At 39.4% G+C, this 14199-nt stretch overlaps 1 pseudogene; it reads left to right on the top strand.

The window, feature by feature from the left end:
- The first annotated feature begins 1402 nt into the window (after positions 1-1402).
- On the top strand, positions 1403-12984 carry LOC116521774 (annotated as a pseudogene).
- Positions 12985-14199: the final 1215 nt, after the last annotated feature.

The raw sequence follows: 14199 nt of genomic DNA, 5'->3' as shown, positions 1-14199 counted from the left end.
ATTATGTTTCTGAATCTTATAAACTCTCCTCAATGTTATGTTTCCTTTTTCTGCTAGACTTTGCAGTCTGGGAAAACTGAGCCAGATTTTTTTTTTCAAAAATGCACAAAATAAATGTTTGTCTAATGTTGGAATGTGTCTAGGTTTATATCCATGTCAACCAATAAAGTACAATTTCTTCCCATGGCAATTTTGTCCAGCATTTTGTTTGCCAGTGGCTTAGATTTTTTTATAGTCTTGGATGTTCATGAGTAATGCTTTGAAGGAGGCTTAAGTATAATATGGTAGTTACCAAAATCCAATTCAGAGGTTTTGAGACGCTAAGAAGCCCTTATTGGATTCTGATAGTAGTATCCAACTTTTTGGGGGGTGGGTGGGAGGACAGATTATTGAGTAAATAGTATAGATTCACTGTCAGGTCAGCCTAGGTGGATCTTTTTCAGTCAGAATACATTAATAGATGGTAAAGACCAGGGTGTTAAACTCAAGGCCCAGGGATTGGATCTGTCCCACGGGGTGCTTAAATCTGGCCCATGGGGCCACCCTGGAAACAGCAAAGGACTGGCCTGCAGTGCTTCTTCCCGTGAAAATGGAGCTCAGGATGGCTGCAAACCTTTTTGCTGGAAGATGGTTGCAGGACACTATCGCAGCCAAAAATGGCACCCATGAGGGCCATGGTTGGCGTTCCCATCACTATTGCATGTGCAGTAGTGAAAAATTGCTTCTGTGCATGCGCAGAAGAAAAAACAAGATGGTGGTGCCTACGGCACCACCAACAGAACCAGTTCAGAGGCTTGGGCACCCAAATTACTATCTTCTCGGTTGAACCAGTCTGAACTGTAGTAGCCCACCTCTGAAATGAACCCATTATATGATCATTATTTAAAAGATGGTTGGCCAGAGAAGAAGAATAAACTATTGGAAAAGTATCAGTAATTGCATATGACAGATTTATTAATATATAAAGTTTTAATTGATTATGATGTCATGCTGTCTGTACCAGTACAGAGCTAGTAAACTTGTTCTTTGTCCCTCATTATCTTATTCATTTGCTCTTCTTTGCCTTTGATTGCAATCTGTTGTTGATTTTTCTTGCTGCTACACAGAGAGCTACAAATCTTTTACACCAAGGTAATATCACCTATCTTCTTTTGCAATATCACAAACAGCTGAGCAAGCGGTGTTATGCCCTATAATTTACCATGTTTAATTTTATTCCTTTGGACCCTAGAGGGTTCCAAACAGCAAAGCAAAAACAGGAGCCCAACCAAGACGGACTGATGTTATTAATAGTTCCCTTTTCCTAAACATATTTAAACATAAAGTCAGAAAAATGATGCTGTTTTTGCTATACATTTTTGGGTTCAGCTCAAGAGAAACAGCCATAGCAATGTGATCTGCTATGTTACTCTTCAAGCTATGGGTGATAATATGGCTTTCACAATTCACATGCTATGATGCTAAATGCTCCATCAGCAGCCTTAGTATTAAATACAAGTCTTATCATTCAGGTGATCTCATCATTGGTGGCATTATATATCTGATTTACATAATGTCCAACCTGATTACCTTCAAAACAATTCCATCTGAAGACTTTCTTGATGATCCTGTGTATGTAGCTATTATTCTTACTTATACCAGCACTCAGCTGACAGTGGGTCAATGTGTCTGAAATGATTGAAATTTAAATTTCATCTCTTTCAATTATCCTTCCTCTGCTTGGATAATTCTTACATACATCATGATACCTGGTTAATAACAAGGTTTTCCACTTTGTTTCACCTTCATAAATTTTGTAAAACTGTACTTGCTTAGGTGTTGCTTAAAAGATATCTGAATTTTATCCAACCTCTGCTTCCTAATTTCCAAATGCTTCTGCCCAAACATTTCCATGACAGACCACTTCCAACCTAGTACTTTATACCTGTAACAGATAAGATCCCGTCCTAAACAGAAATTTCAGAGATACATTTAAAATTTTCAGTTGGGAAATGAAATACACTAGTCTATGCATTTCTACTGTTTCCATTATGTAAATACTATGGTTCCACGTCACTTTTTTTCTTCATTGAGTCTGCTTGAATTCCTCAGTGAATTAAAGAAGTTGAGGTAACAGATGTAACAGCATCTGGTTTGCATCATCATATTATTAAAAAGATGTTGATTCTCTGGAAAGAATATAAATAAGAGCAACAAAGATGATTAGGGGGCTGGAGGCTAAACCATATGAAGAACAACTGCAGGAAATGAGTTTGTCTAGTCTAGTGAAAAATAGGATTGGGGTGACATGATAGCAGTGTTCTAATGTTTGAGGGACTCCCAGAAAGAAGAGGGGGGTCAAACTATTTTCCAAAACACCAGAATGCAAGGCAAGAAACAATTGATGGAAACTAATCAAGGAGAGAAGCAATCTAGAACTAAGGAGAAATTTCCTAACCTTAAGAATAATTAACTAGGCCTTGCCTTCAGAAGTTATGGGTGTTCCATCACTGGAGGCTTTTAAGAAGAGACTGGATAGCCATTTGCTTGAGCAGCGAGTTGGACTAGAAGACCATCAAGATCCCTTCCAATTCTGTATTATCTTCTGTTCTGTTAGAAACCAAGCCAAGCCTATCTTCAGTTGTGAAGGATAATCCTTATAATGGTTTATGACAACATAAAATCTAATTACACTATTATCCCATGTACTTTTCAAGTCTATAACTCATTTCTTCAGATATATAGAATAGGGTCCTGAGATGACCCAGAAGAATGATGTAGAATAATTCTTTATAGAGGGATCCAGAAAAGAGGGATAATTGTTTTAGAGGTGAGAGATAAAGAGGATTACTTTATGTAATGACTGTAAACAAAGAACAGATGGCAAACAATTTGCTTCTAGGGGAATACTTGAATCAGTCCTAGATACTTGAGAATCCTATATACTTTCTTATAAATTAAATTATGAATTCTTGCATGACATTATTGTTATGTTGAGAAAGGAGTTTAATTACACTGCAGTAGAGAGGGGAGAAAGAAGTCAAATAGGAAGAAATGATGGAAAGGAAGGTGGAATTTTTAAATGTGATCACATAGAAAACATATATATGTTTTCATTAACCAAATACAGTTTTTATCAAAAATATGATTCCCTAAGAGCTGAAAATGTATTATATATTGCTTTTTTCAAATATGGTTCAGGATACTAGAATTATAATAACAGAGTTGGAAGGGATCTTGAATTTCTTCTAGTCCAACCCGCTGCTTAGGCAGGAAACCCTACATTACTTCTGACAAATGGATATCCAACATCTTCTTAAAAACATCCAGTGTTGGAGCATTCGCAACTTCTGGAGGCAAGTCATTTCACTAATTAATTATTCTGTCTGGAAATTTCTGCTTAGTTCTAAGTTGCTTCTCTCCTTGATTAGTTTCCACCCATTGCTTCTTGTCCTACCCTCAGGTGCTTTGGAGAATAGCTTGACTCCCTCTTCTTTGTGGCAACCCCTGAGATATCAGAACACTGCTATCATGTCTTCCCTAGTCCTTCTTTTCATCAAATAGACATACTCAGTTTCTCCAACTGTTCTTTATATGTTTTCGCCTCCAGTGCCCTAATCATCTTTGTTGCTCTTCTTGGCACCTTTTCTAGAGTCTCCATATCTTTTTTTTTACATTGTGGTGATCAAAACTGAATGCAGTATTCCAAGTATGGCCTTACCATGGCATTATAAAATGGTATCAACACTTTACGTGATCATGATTCTATCCCTATGTAGCCTAGAACCATGTTGGCTTTTTTGGCAGCTGCTGCACACTGATGGCTCATATTTAAATGGTTGTCCACTAGGACTCCAAGATCCTTCTCACATTTATTACTCTTACATACTACTACCATATATATGGTACCTATGCATTTTGTTTTTCTTGCCTAAATGTATAATCTTACTTTTTTCACCATTGAATTTCATTTTGTTAGATAATGCACAATATTCAAGTCTGTGAAGATCTTTCTTAAGCCTGTCTTCTGGAGCATTGGCTATTCCTGTCAGCTTGGTGTCATCTGCAAATTTGATGACTTACCCAATCCATGTAAAACAAAATGAGTTTTTAATTTAGGGAATAGCGAAGACAAATATTTTCTATACTGTTTTTCTTGAAGGGTGGGATGCAGTCTAATTTTTGACCTTGTTGTTAACAATGATTTTTAATTTGAAATGTAAAAAAAATTCTCTGCTTGGAAATGCAAGTGTGTGACAAGGTCATTAACCTCCCTTGAAGTATGTTTCTACAGAACTACCAGCATATCCTATCCTTGATCTTTGCTACAAAGGAGATCAATGAAACTCCTCAGATCTTGCCAAATATCACTCTGGGTTTTGGGCTATCTAACAGTTATTTCATGGCAACATGGACCTACCTTGCCTCTATGGAGCTTCTTTCTTCAGAAGGCAGATTTGTTCCCAACTATAAATGCAGCATTGACCAAAATTCAGTTTGTATTATTGCGGGACCCAATTCTTTTATCAGTGAGGTTATGGAAGACATCCTGAGCATTTACAAGATTCCACAGGTAATCACTGCTCAAGAAAAAAAATCATATTGATATGTGACTTCCTCTTTAAAGCAAATGAAATCCTAGGCTGCATTAATAGAGGGATAGAATCAAGTTCACATGAAGTTTTAGTACTGCTTTACAAAGCCTTAGTAAGGCCACACTTGGAATACTGCATCCAGTTCTGGTCAACACAATATAAAAAAAGATGTTGAAACCCTGAAAGAGTACAGATAAGATGATTAGGCAATTGGAGGCTAAAACATAAAAAGAATGGTTACAGGAATTCAGTATGTTTGCTCTAATGAAAAGAAGGACTAGGGGAGTCATAATAGCAATGTTCCAATATTTGAGGGACTCCTACAAAGATGAGGCATCAAACTATTTTCCAAAATGCCAAAAGGTGAGACTCGGAACATTGTTACCTTCCCACCAAAGGTTGTTCCTATTTTTCTACTTGCATTTTTTACATGCTTTCAAACTGCTAGGTTGGAAGAAGAAGGGACAAATAACAGGAGCTCATTCCATTATGAGGCGCTAGGGATTCAAACCATTGAACTGCTGGTCTTTCTGATTGACAAGGTGAAACAAGTAATAATGGATGGAGACTAAGCAAGAGAGAAGCAAGCTAGAACTGAGGAAAAAATTCTTAATGGAGACAACAATCAACCAATGGAATAGCTTTCCCTCAGAAGTTGTGAGTGCTTCATCATTGGAGGCTTTCAAAAAGAGACTGGACAACCATGTGTCTGAAATGGTATAGGGTCTCTTGCTTGAGCAGGGGTTGGACTAGAAGACCTCTAATAGACCTCTTCTAGCTCTAATATTCTATGTTGTATGAAATTTTATTTATTTTTATAAATAAATTGAGGTAGTGAATTCACACAATTCTCTTTCCTCCCATTTTTCAATGCTGTGAAATAAGTTGGCTGAAAGTTATCCAGCCAGCTTTTATGCCTAAGATCAGACTAGAAGTCACAGTCTTCTAGCTTCTATTCTTGTGCCTTAACCAGGAGAACACATTGGCTCCATTGGAATTGCTTAACAACCTTAGTGCAACAAAAAAGTAGATAAAATTCAGTGCAGCTGATTTAACAACTACATTAGTGATGTGAGTTTCAATTGTGGTTGTACGTTGAGGACTATATGTACTGCAAAAATTGTCCCAGAACACAAGTAATGGGAACACACTCCATTATGTGGTACTAGGGATTCGAACCGCTGAACTGCCGACCTTTCTGATTGACATGCTCAGCGTCTTAGCCACTGAGCCACCATGTGCCCTTAAGAGTATTTAAAAAGGTTCTTTCTAAAAGGCTTTCTAGGTCTCATTTACTTGTGGACTGAGATATTTTTTTACATGATTGTTGGCTAGTCTATGACTCTGTCTCCAGCTTCTCAAGGTTGTCCCCACATCCCATGTCCCACATACTTTTTAAAATACCTATGTCTATGTTTATGTCTATGTCTATGTCTATGTCTTTTTCTATTTTCTTCCCCCCCCCCTTTAGCTTACATATGGCTCTGCTCCAGTGATCAATAATGTGTTTCATGCAGCTTTCTTTCATCAGATGTTTCCAAATGAACATCTCCAAATTCTGGGGATCCTCCAGTTGCTGCTATATTTTAAGTGGAGTTGGATTGGGTTGATTTGTCAAGCAAATGGGATCGGTGAAAGATTTCTGCGGGAAGCTCTGATCCTGTTTTCCGAAAAAGGAATCTGCTTCGATTACATTGAAGAGCTTGTGCTAGAGGTTTTCACGAGCGAGCTGGAAGAGAAAATGGACAACTTTCTTAACATATATGAAACCATTATGACAAGTTTGTCCAATGTTGTGGTTGTGTATTGTGAAAACCAGATCATGGTTCTTTTCAGAATGATGTCCTCTGTTTCAGAATATTTGGATACACAGGTTCAGCAAAAAGACAAAATTTGGATTTTTCCAGCCCAGATGGAGTACACTTCAGTTCCATTTCAAAGAGAAAGCAGTATGGGCATCATCCATGGGGCTCTTTCTTTTGCAGTTTCATCAAAAGAACTATTAGGGTTCAATAATTTTTTTCAGGCAAGAAACAGTGTTCTAGAAATTGAAGATCGTTTTTCAAAGGTATTTTGGGAACAAGCCTTTGGATGTTCCTTCTCAAATTCAACTTTAAAACCAAAATCGGAGAAAAAATGCACAGGGGAAGAGAAGCTGAAGACTCTTCCAGACTCTGTTTTTGAACTGAGCATGACTGGGCAAAGCTACAGTATCTACAATGCAGTCTATGCTGTGGCATACGCTCTCCAAGCCATGCTTACACCACACTCCAAAAACAGAGCAATGTCTGCTAGAGGGACATGGAAGCTTCTCAATCCTCAAGTGTGGCAGGTAATCTCCCGTATTTATTAATCTAGCAGATGATATTGCTTTCCTCTCTACAGCTGTCCACGTTTATAGAAACCAATTTAAATATGAGGCTTGAGAAAAGGCTTAGATAGATCATAATGTCCACATCTTTTCATATCAAATGATGGTCCTCCCAGATTGCTTTTTTAATGACACAAAATTCCAGATATTTTGATTAGTCTTCATATTCATATTTTACATAGATTTTTTTTAAAGTATTGATAACTGGTATCAGTTCTGCTCTGTAACAATACAGCATTTTAGTCATCTGCTGATCAAAGTGGGCTTTAGAATAGAAGAATAGAATAGAATAGAATAGAATAGAATAGAATAGAATAACAGAGTTGGAAGGGACCTGGGAAGTCTTCTAGTCCAACCCCCTGCTCAGGCAGGAAACCCTACACCACTTCAGAGAAATGATTATCCAATATCTTCTTAAAGATTTTCAGTGTTGGAGCATTCACAACTTCTGGATGCAAGTTGTTCAACTGATTAATCGTTCTCACTATCAGGAAATTTCTCCTCATGTTTAAAATTGCTTCTCTCCTTGATTAGTTTCCACCCATTGCTTCTTGTCTGACCCTCAGGTGCTTTGGAGAATAGGTTGAGTCCCTCTTCTTTGTGGAAGCCCTTGAGATGTTGGATTTTTGTTTCATTAGACTAGACATGCCCAGTTCCTGCAACCGTTCTTCATATGTTTTAGCCTCCAGTCCTCTAATCATCTTTGTTGCTCTTCTTTGCACTCTTTCCAAAGTCTCAATATCTTTTTAAAATCATGGTAATCGTGGCCTTACCAAGGCATTATAAGTGGTATTTCTAAAATTGTGTCTCCTCTATTATGTCATTCTTTAGTTAAATTATAAGCAGTTCTGTCACCCACAGAACTTTCCCTTTAGTAGTATAACTGTCTGAACATATTTAAAAGTGGTGTGAGAAACACTCTTTTCTCTGTAGAAATCTAGGCATGTGATGCATCCATTTGTCTCTCAACATATATAGTAGAGAATTTTGAAAGGCCATTTTTGGTTTAAAGAAGGATGCATAACTTTAAAAGGAAATAACAGGGCAAAATGTTGCTAGGATCAGGCACTAAGAATGAAAATTATATGGCAAGAGGATGATATTGTTGTGAAACAATAGTAAGGCTGAAAGGCTGATGCTGATATAACTGATGATTTAGTGCTACTGCTAACATACTTTGGGACCACATTAATATTTTTGATTGAGATATATATCTCAATCAAAGCTGCCGTCTTTCTATAAATCTTGGTGGGTGGGTGTGGAGTGCTGGCTTTGTTTCAGTAAGTGGATTGATTGGCTGTGTGGTTGTATCATGATTGGTAGATTGGTGCTGATTGATGCTGGCTGCGTGTCTATTGTTGTTTCGTGTTGTAACAGCCTGGGTGGTGGGTGGGGCTCGTTTGTTGACTAGGGCTGGTTTCCAGATGTCTGGTAGGTGGGAGGTATCATCATGTTTATTCATGTTGTGGTGGTGTTCATCTATTTCGATAGCTTCCATAATTATTCTCTTGTTAAAGTGTTCAGTTTGAAGATTAATTTGATTCCTTCAAAATTAATTTCATGTCCTGTAGCTTTAAGGTGCTGGAAAAGGGAGAAGTTTTTTCTTTTTTTCTTACTGGGTTCTTTCATTCTGCGATGCGTGCATTTATTCTCCTGTTAGTTTGTTCTATGTATGTTGCAGGGCAGATTTTGCCTGGTATTTCATAGACTCCTTGGTTTTCCAGCTGGATTTTGTCTTTGGGGTTTCTTAAGATGTTGACTATTTTTTCGTCAGTGTTGAAGGCTGTCTTGATATTGTGTTTGTGGAGAATTTTGCTGATTTTATCTGTGGTGCCTTTGATGTAAGGGAGGAGGGTGATGCCGTTGTCCTGTTCTGTGTCTCGGTTCTTGTGTATACATACATACATACATACATACACACACACACACACACACACACACACACACACACATTTGTTTTCATAGATTTTCATGGGTATAGGTATTCAGGTCTTCCCGTATAAGACTGACAGTATGTTGGCGATGTTTCGATGAGGTCACACTTGTTATCTTCAGGCTGGTGCCTTTGGCTTCATGCTTGTGTGAGCAAAGCATGATCTGAGCTGCCATTTTTCTATAAATATAGGTGTGTGTGTGTGTGTGTGTGTGTGTGTGTGTAATGTTGGTTTTGTTGCTTTAAACGGATTGGTTGGCTGTATTGTCACATCTGGATTGGTTGATGGAATTGATGTTTGGTGATGGTTATTGGTGATGGTGTCCTGTGTTCTTCTGGGTCCTGTGTTGGTTTTTGTGGCTGGGACTCATTTATTGACTAGGGCTAGTTTCCGGATGTCTGGGAGGCGGCAGGTATCATCACATTTATTCATGTACTATTTTGTGTGTGTGTATGTGTGTGCGTGTGTGCGTGCTTGTGTGTGTGTGTGTGTGTGTGTGTGTGTGTGTGTGTGTGTGTGTGTGTGTGTATGGATACTCTGGAATGCCTCAAGCAATTTCAACCAAACTTACCCTTTGGAAAAAAATTACTGTGGAGGTAAGACACCCTAACACCTCTTGGGTAGTGTGTTCTGTTAAGATGCAGCCTGTTGTGCCTTATAATGGCTTTTACTATATTGCTATTAAATGGTGCAGTGTTGTGGAATTGCCATGGTAACAGGTTTTTTAAATTTTGTTTAAACCAGAAATGTTTCTCCTAGGCATAATACTGGAGGGGTTTAAGAAAAATGTATATCTAATTATACATGTACTAACTGTGGCACACATAACTTTTGTGCAGTATTGGAAAAAAAGAAAATATACCATCAGAACTAGATTAAATCAGAAAAGTGTTGGCCTGTGTGGAAGCAGAAAGGCTCACTCTTGAACTTAAAAATAAAAGGGAATCAGAATATTTTGGAGTCGGGAAAAGATTTTATGATTGGTATAAGACAAGGTGACAAGACTGGAACAAACTGTATATATTGTGATTGGACAGAAGGATAGATAATGCACTAAGTAGGCTAATAGTTAATGGTTAAGACTAATTGTGTATAATGTGAATGTATGGTCACTTCGAATCTGTGGTACTGCATTGTTTTAAATGTAAAAATAATAAAAATATATTTTTTAAAAAATTACATTTTGTTCAGACATTTTCCCCCTATAAACAAATACATGGGCAATGCTGGGTTATCAGCTAGTGTGTGTGTGTGTGTGTGTGTGTGTGTGTGTGTGTGTGTGTGTGTCCGTCCAATGTCTACCATTTTTGCATATTTTTATTAATTACTGTCATGTTTTCCCCTTTAGCTTCATCACTATCTGAGAAAAGTCTCATTTAACAACAGTGCTGGAGAAAACATTTTCTTTGACCAGAATGGGAAGGTTGCAACTGGCTTTGATATTATCAACTGGGTCACCTTCCCAAATCAGTCTTTTCGTAAGATCAAAGTTGGGAAAGTAAATCCATCGACTCCACTTGAAAGCCTTCTCTCTCTATCAGCAGATAACATTGTCTGGCCCAACCTTTTCAACCAGGTATTTTTTTTAAGGCCATATTTTTAAGAAGTGGTTCACTGCTCATGCTGGATCTGATCTTCAGATAACTTGCTTGAACAGTTGGACAAATTAATGAATGAGATATTTGCTGATAGTTTTAAAACTACAGTTGGAGTAGCCTACATGAAAAGCAATGTTTCTTGATGTATAGTCAATAGTCCTTCCTATGTCTGTGCTAACTAGCACTAACCCTTGAGATCTGTCAGATGAATAAGAGAAAGTTCCATTTGCATGATCATTATGCCAGAATGATATTTTAAGGGATGAGAAAAGCACAGGATTTTGATAACTCTAATAAAAAAGGAAGTAAAGATTCCTTAAAGAAGGTCATCTCTAGATTGCTAATGTTTAAATTCTGTATAGAATGATCTTTGTTTTATTTACAGACTCAACCTCTTTCTTTGTGCAATGCTCATTGCTCCTTGGGTTACAGCAAGATCAAAATAGAAGGGGAGCCATTTTGCTGTTACGGATGACTTCGTTGTCCAGAAGGAAAAATTGCCAACCAGACAGGTAAGAAATATTATACAGTACAAGAATGATGATATCTATTAGTTGTGATGGTCAATAGGTTCAAAGCATTACCTGAGTTTTAGAGGCTGGAGTCTTTACCCCCTACAGACTTTGGGGATAGGAATGGTTGAGAGAACAATAGTCAAACACAAGAAACCAGGAGTTAGGATAGAGTTCAAAGGCATTGTGAGTTTATTACCATATAACATATACAATAATCTGATCAACTAACAGTTGGCACCAGTTTCCTCAACCATTGGACTTCAAGTGGGATTGGACTTAGGTCTGTTTTGGACAATAAATAATGTCAAAGTAATTTCAAAGGATTTCATATCAGACAGTTTAGTTTTAGAACTTTCCTGGCCTTACAAATAAATTAGATATCTGTTCTGACCCCCCCCCCCCGTACAGTGAGGCACGCTGACACAAGATTACTGCTAGACAATTTATTCACAGTAAATTAACACACCGACAAGACTTTGGCAGCAACCCAGACTTCCAAGATAAGAAATACACATGAGAGCTTCTCCAGCATTAGTATATTAGTGGAATCTCGCAAACAGCCTCCTCTCAAAGTCTCTCCTTATATACTCTCTTGGGAGGGACCTAATCACAACCACCTGGGTCCAATTATCTTCTTTGTCTCCTTAATTGCTGCCGGCATTTATCCGCCCGCCTCTGCCAGGCATCCGGGACCAATTCCTTCTAAACCTTGTCGCTGCTCAAAGGCCTGATGTCTTCACCACTGCTCTAGGGCCTGACTTCATGGGCATGTTCCCTTTGGCTTTCACCACTGCTCCATGCCTCAGGCGCCTCCTGGTGACCAACCAGCCTCTCTAGTCCCTGCTCAGAGTCTGAACCCTGTTCAGGGTTCTCCACATCTTCCAGAGCCAACTCATAGGGCCCCTTGCTGTCGGAGTCTGTTTGCAGCTCTAACAGCTCATGCTGGGCCACAACAGAGATCAAATCCTAAAACTCCCCCTCTGTATGGTGACAGTTCTGAAATTCCAGGTACTGAACATCAATGCTTCTGAAAGTTGGGGGTGACTGTGCTAACTCTCAATATGCTTGACAACACTGTTTCTTCTTCCAGATTCAGATGACTGCTTCCCATGTCCTGAAGAAAGTTATCCCAACAAGGATCAGATCGTTTGCATCAAAAAACTCACAACTTTCTTGTCTTACAAAGAACCCTTGGGAATCATTTTGATCAGTGTTGCTTTCTTCTTTTCTTTCATATCAACTGTGGTGCTGGGGATCTTCATTAAAAATCAGCACACTCCCATTGTCAAAGCCAACAACAGGACCCTCACTTACATTCTTCTCATTGTTCTGCTGTTCTCTTTCCTTTGCATTTTGCTTTTCATTGGTCAGCCTAACCAAGTAAAATGTCTCTTGAGACAAGTTACTTTTGGCATCCTTTTCTCCGTAGCCCTTTCTTGCATATTGGGCAAAACAGCCATAGTGATTCTTGCTTTCATGGCCACCAAGCCTGATTCCAAAATGAGGAAATGGGTGGGGAAAAGGCTAGCCAACACCATTGTCTTGTCTTGCTCTCTAGTGCAAATCACCATTTGTAGCGTGTGGCTGTCAATTTCTCCCCCATTTCCAGATTCAGACATGCATTCCATAGCAGGAGAAATTGTCCTGGAGTGTAATGAAGGTTCAGCCATCATGTTTTATATTGTCCTTGGCTTTATGGGATTCTTGACCTTTATCAGCTTCATTGTGGCTTTCCTAGCCAGGAAGTTACCTGATAGCTTTAATGAAGCCAAATTTATAACTTTCAGCATGTTTGTTTTTTGCAGTGTCTGGATGTTGTTTGTCCCCACCTATTTAAGCACCAAGGGAAAGTACATGGTAGCTGTGGAAGTCTTCTCCATTTTGGCTTCTGCAGCAGGATTATTGGGTTGCATCTTTTTCCCCAAATGCTACATTATTGTTCTGAGGCCTGATTTGAATAGAAAGGAGCAACTGATAAATCACCAAAAATGAATACCAGCTTTTGTTGTTACTTATTTAGTAGGTTTCTTAATAGATCAAGCTTCATTCTGATGAACTGCTTAGACTTTGCTAAAATTAGCTCTAACTTTAAATTTCCCTTAGTATTTAAAAGAATAATTAGTTTCTCCAACTGGAGTTTAAATGGAAGAAAAGTAATGGAAAAGAAAGAAAGAAAGAAAAGTAATGGAAAATTACAATGATCTTTAGGTTTCCTAGGTTTCACGAAATTCTACAGGCAATTCATCCCCTCCTTTGTGAAAATTGCCAAACCCCTAACAGACCTCCTGAAGAGATAGAGCCCAGGAATGAAACCCTGTCTGGGGCAACCCTTGACCTCAAGACTGGATTATTGTAATGTGCTCTACATGGGGCTGCCCTTGAAGAGTGTTCGAAGACTTCAGTTAGTCCAGAATGCAGCCGCGCGAGCGATTGTGGGTGCACCCAGGTACACCTACGTCACATCTATCCTCCGCAAGCTGCAGTGGCTACCCATTAGTCTCCGAATCCACTTCAAGGTGCTGGTCGCTATCTATAAAGCCCTACATGGCATCGGACCTGGGAGAGACCGCCTCCTGCCGATTACCTGAGAGACCGCCTCCTGCCGATTACCTCCCATAGACCGATTAGATCTCACAGGTTAGGTCTCCTCCGGATTCCATCCGCCAGCCAATGTCAGCTGGCGACCCCCCGGGGGAGAGCCTTCTCTGTTGCAGCTCTAGCCCTCTGGAATGATCTCCCCATCGAGATCTGGACCCTTACTACCCTCCCGGCCTTCCGCAAAGCCACCAAATCCTGGCTGCTCCAGCAGGCCGGGGGGCTTGTGAAACATCCAGCCCCACGGAAATGGTGAATGTTGCAGTTTTTGTTTTAAAGTGTTGTTTGTCCAGTTTTCCCCTTCCCTTGTCTATTGTGAGCCGCCCGGAGTCCTTCGGGAGTGGGCAGCATACAAGACAAATAAATACAATACAGTACAACCCCTACAGTGGAACCTAACCTGCCAAGAGGCGTTCAAAACAGAGATCCCTCCTTCCGGCCCTATGAGTCCCACTCCAAGGCCAGATGGCGTGAGTAGTCAGGACCCTGGTCTCAGGCTGCTGTTGCTAAATGCCAGGTCTGTTGTTCACAAGGCTCCTCTCTTCCGGGACTTAATTTCTGACGAGAGGGCAGACCTGGCATGTATTACTGAAACCTGGCTGGGCACAGAAG

The sequence above is a fragment of the Thamnophis elegans genome, chromosome Z (genome assembly GCF_009769535.1).
Source record: "Thamnophis elegans isolate rThaEle1 chromosome Z, rThaEle1.pri, whole genome shotgun sequence".
Lineage (NCBI taxonomy): Eukaryota > Metazoa > Chordata > Lepidosauria > Squamata > Colubridae > Thamnophis > Thamnophis elegans.
This window is presented reverse-complemented; position numbering and strand designations above follow the sequence as displayed.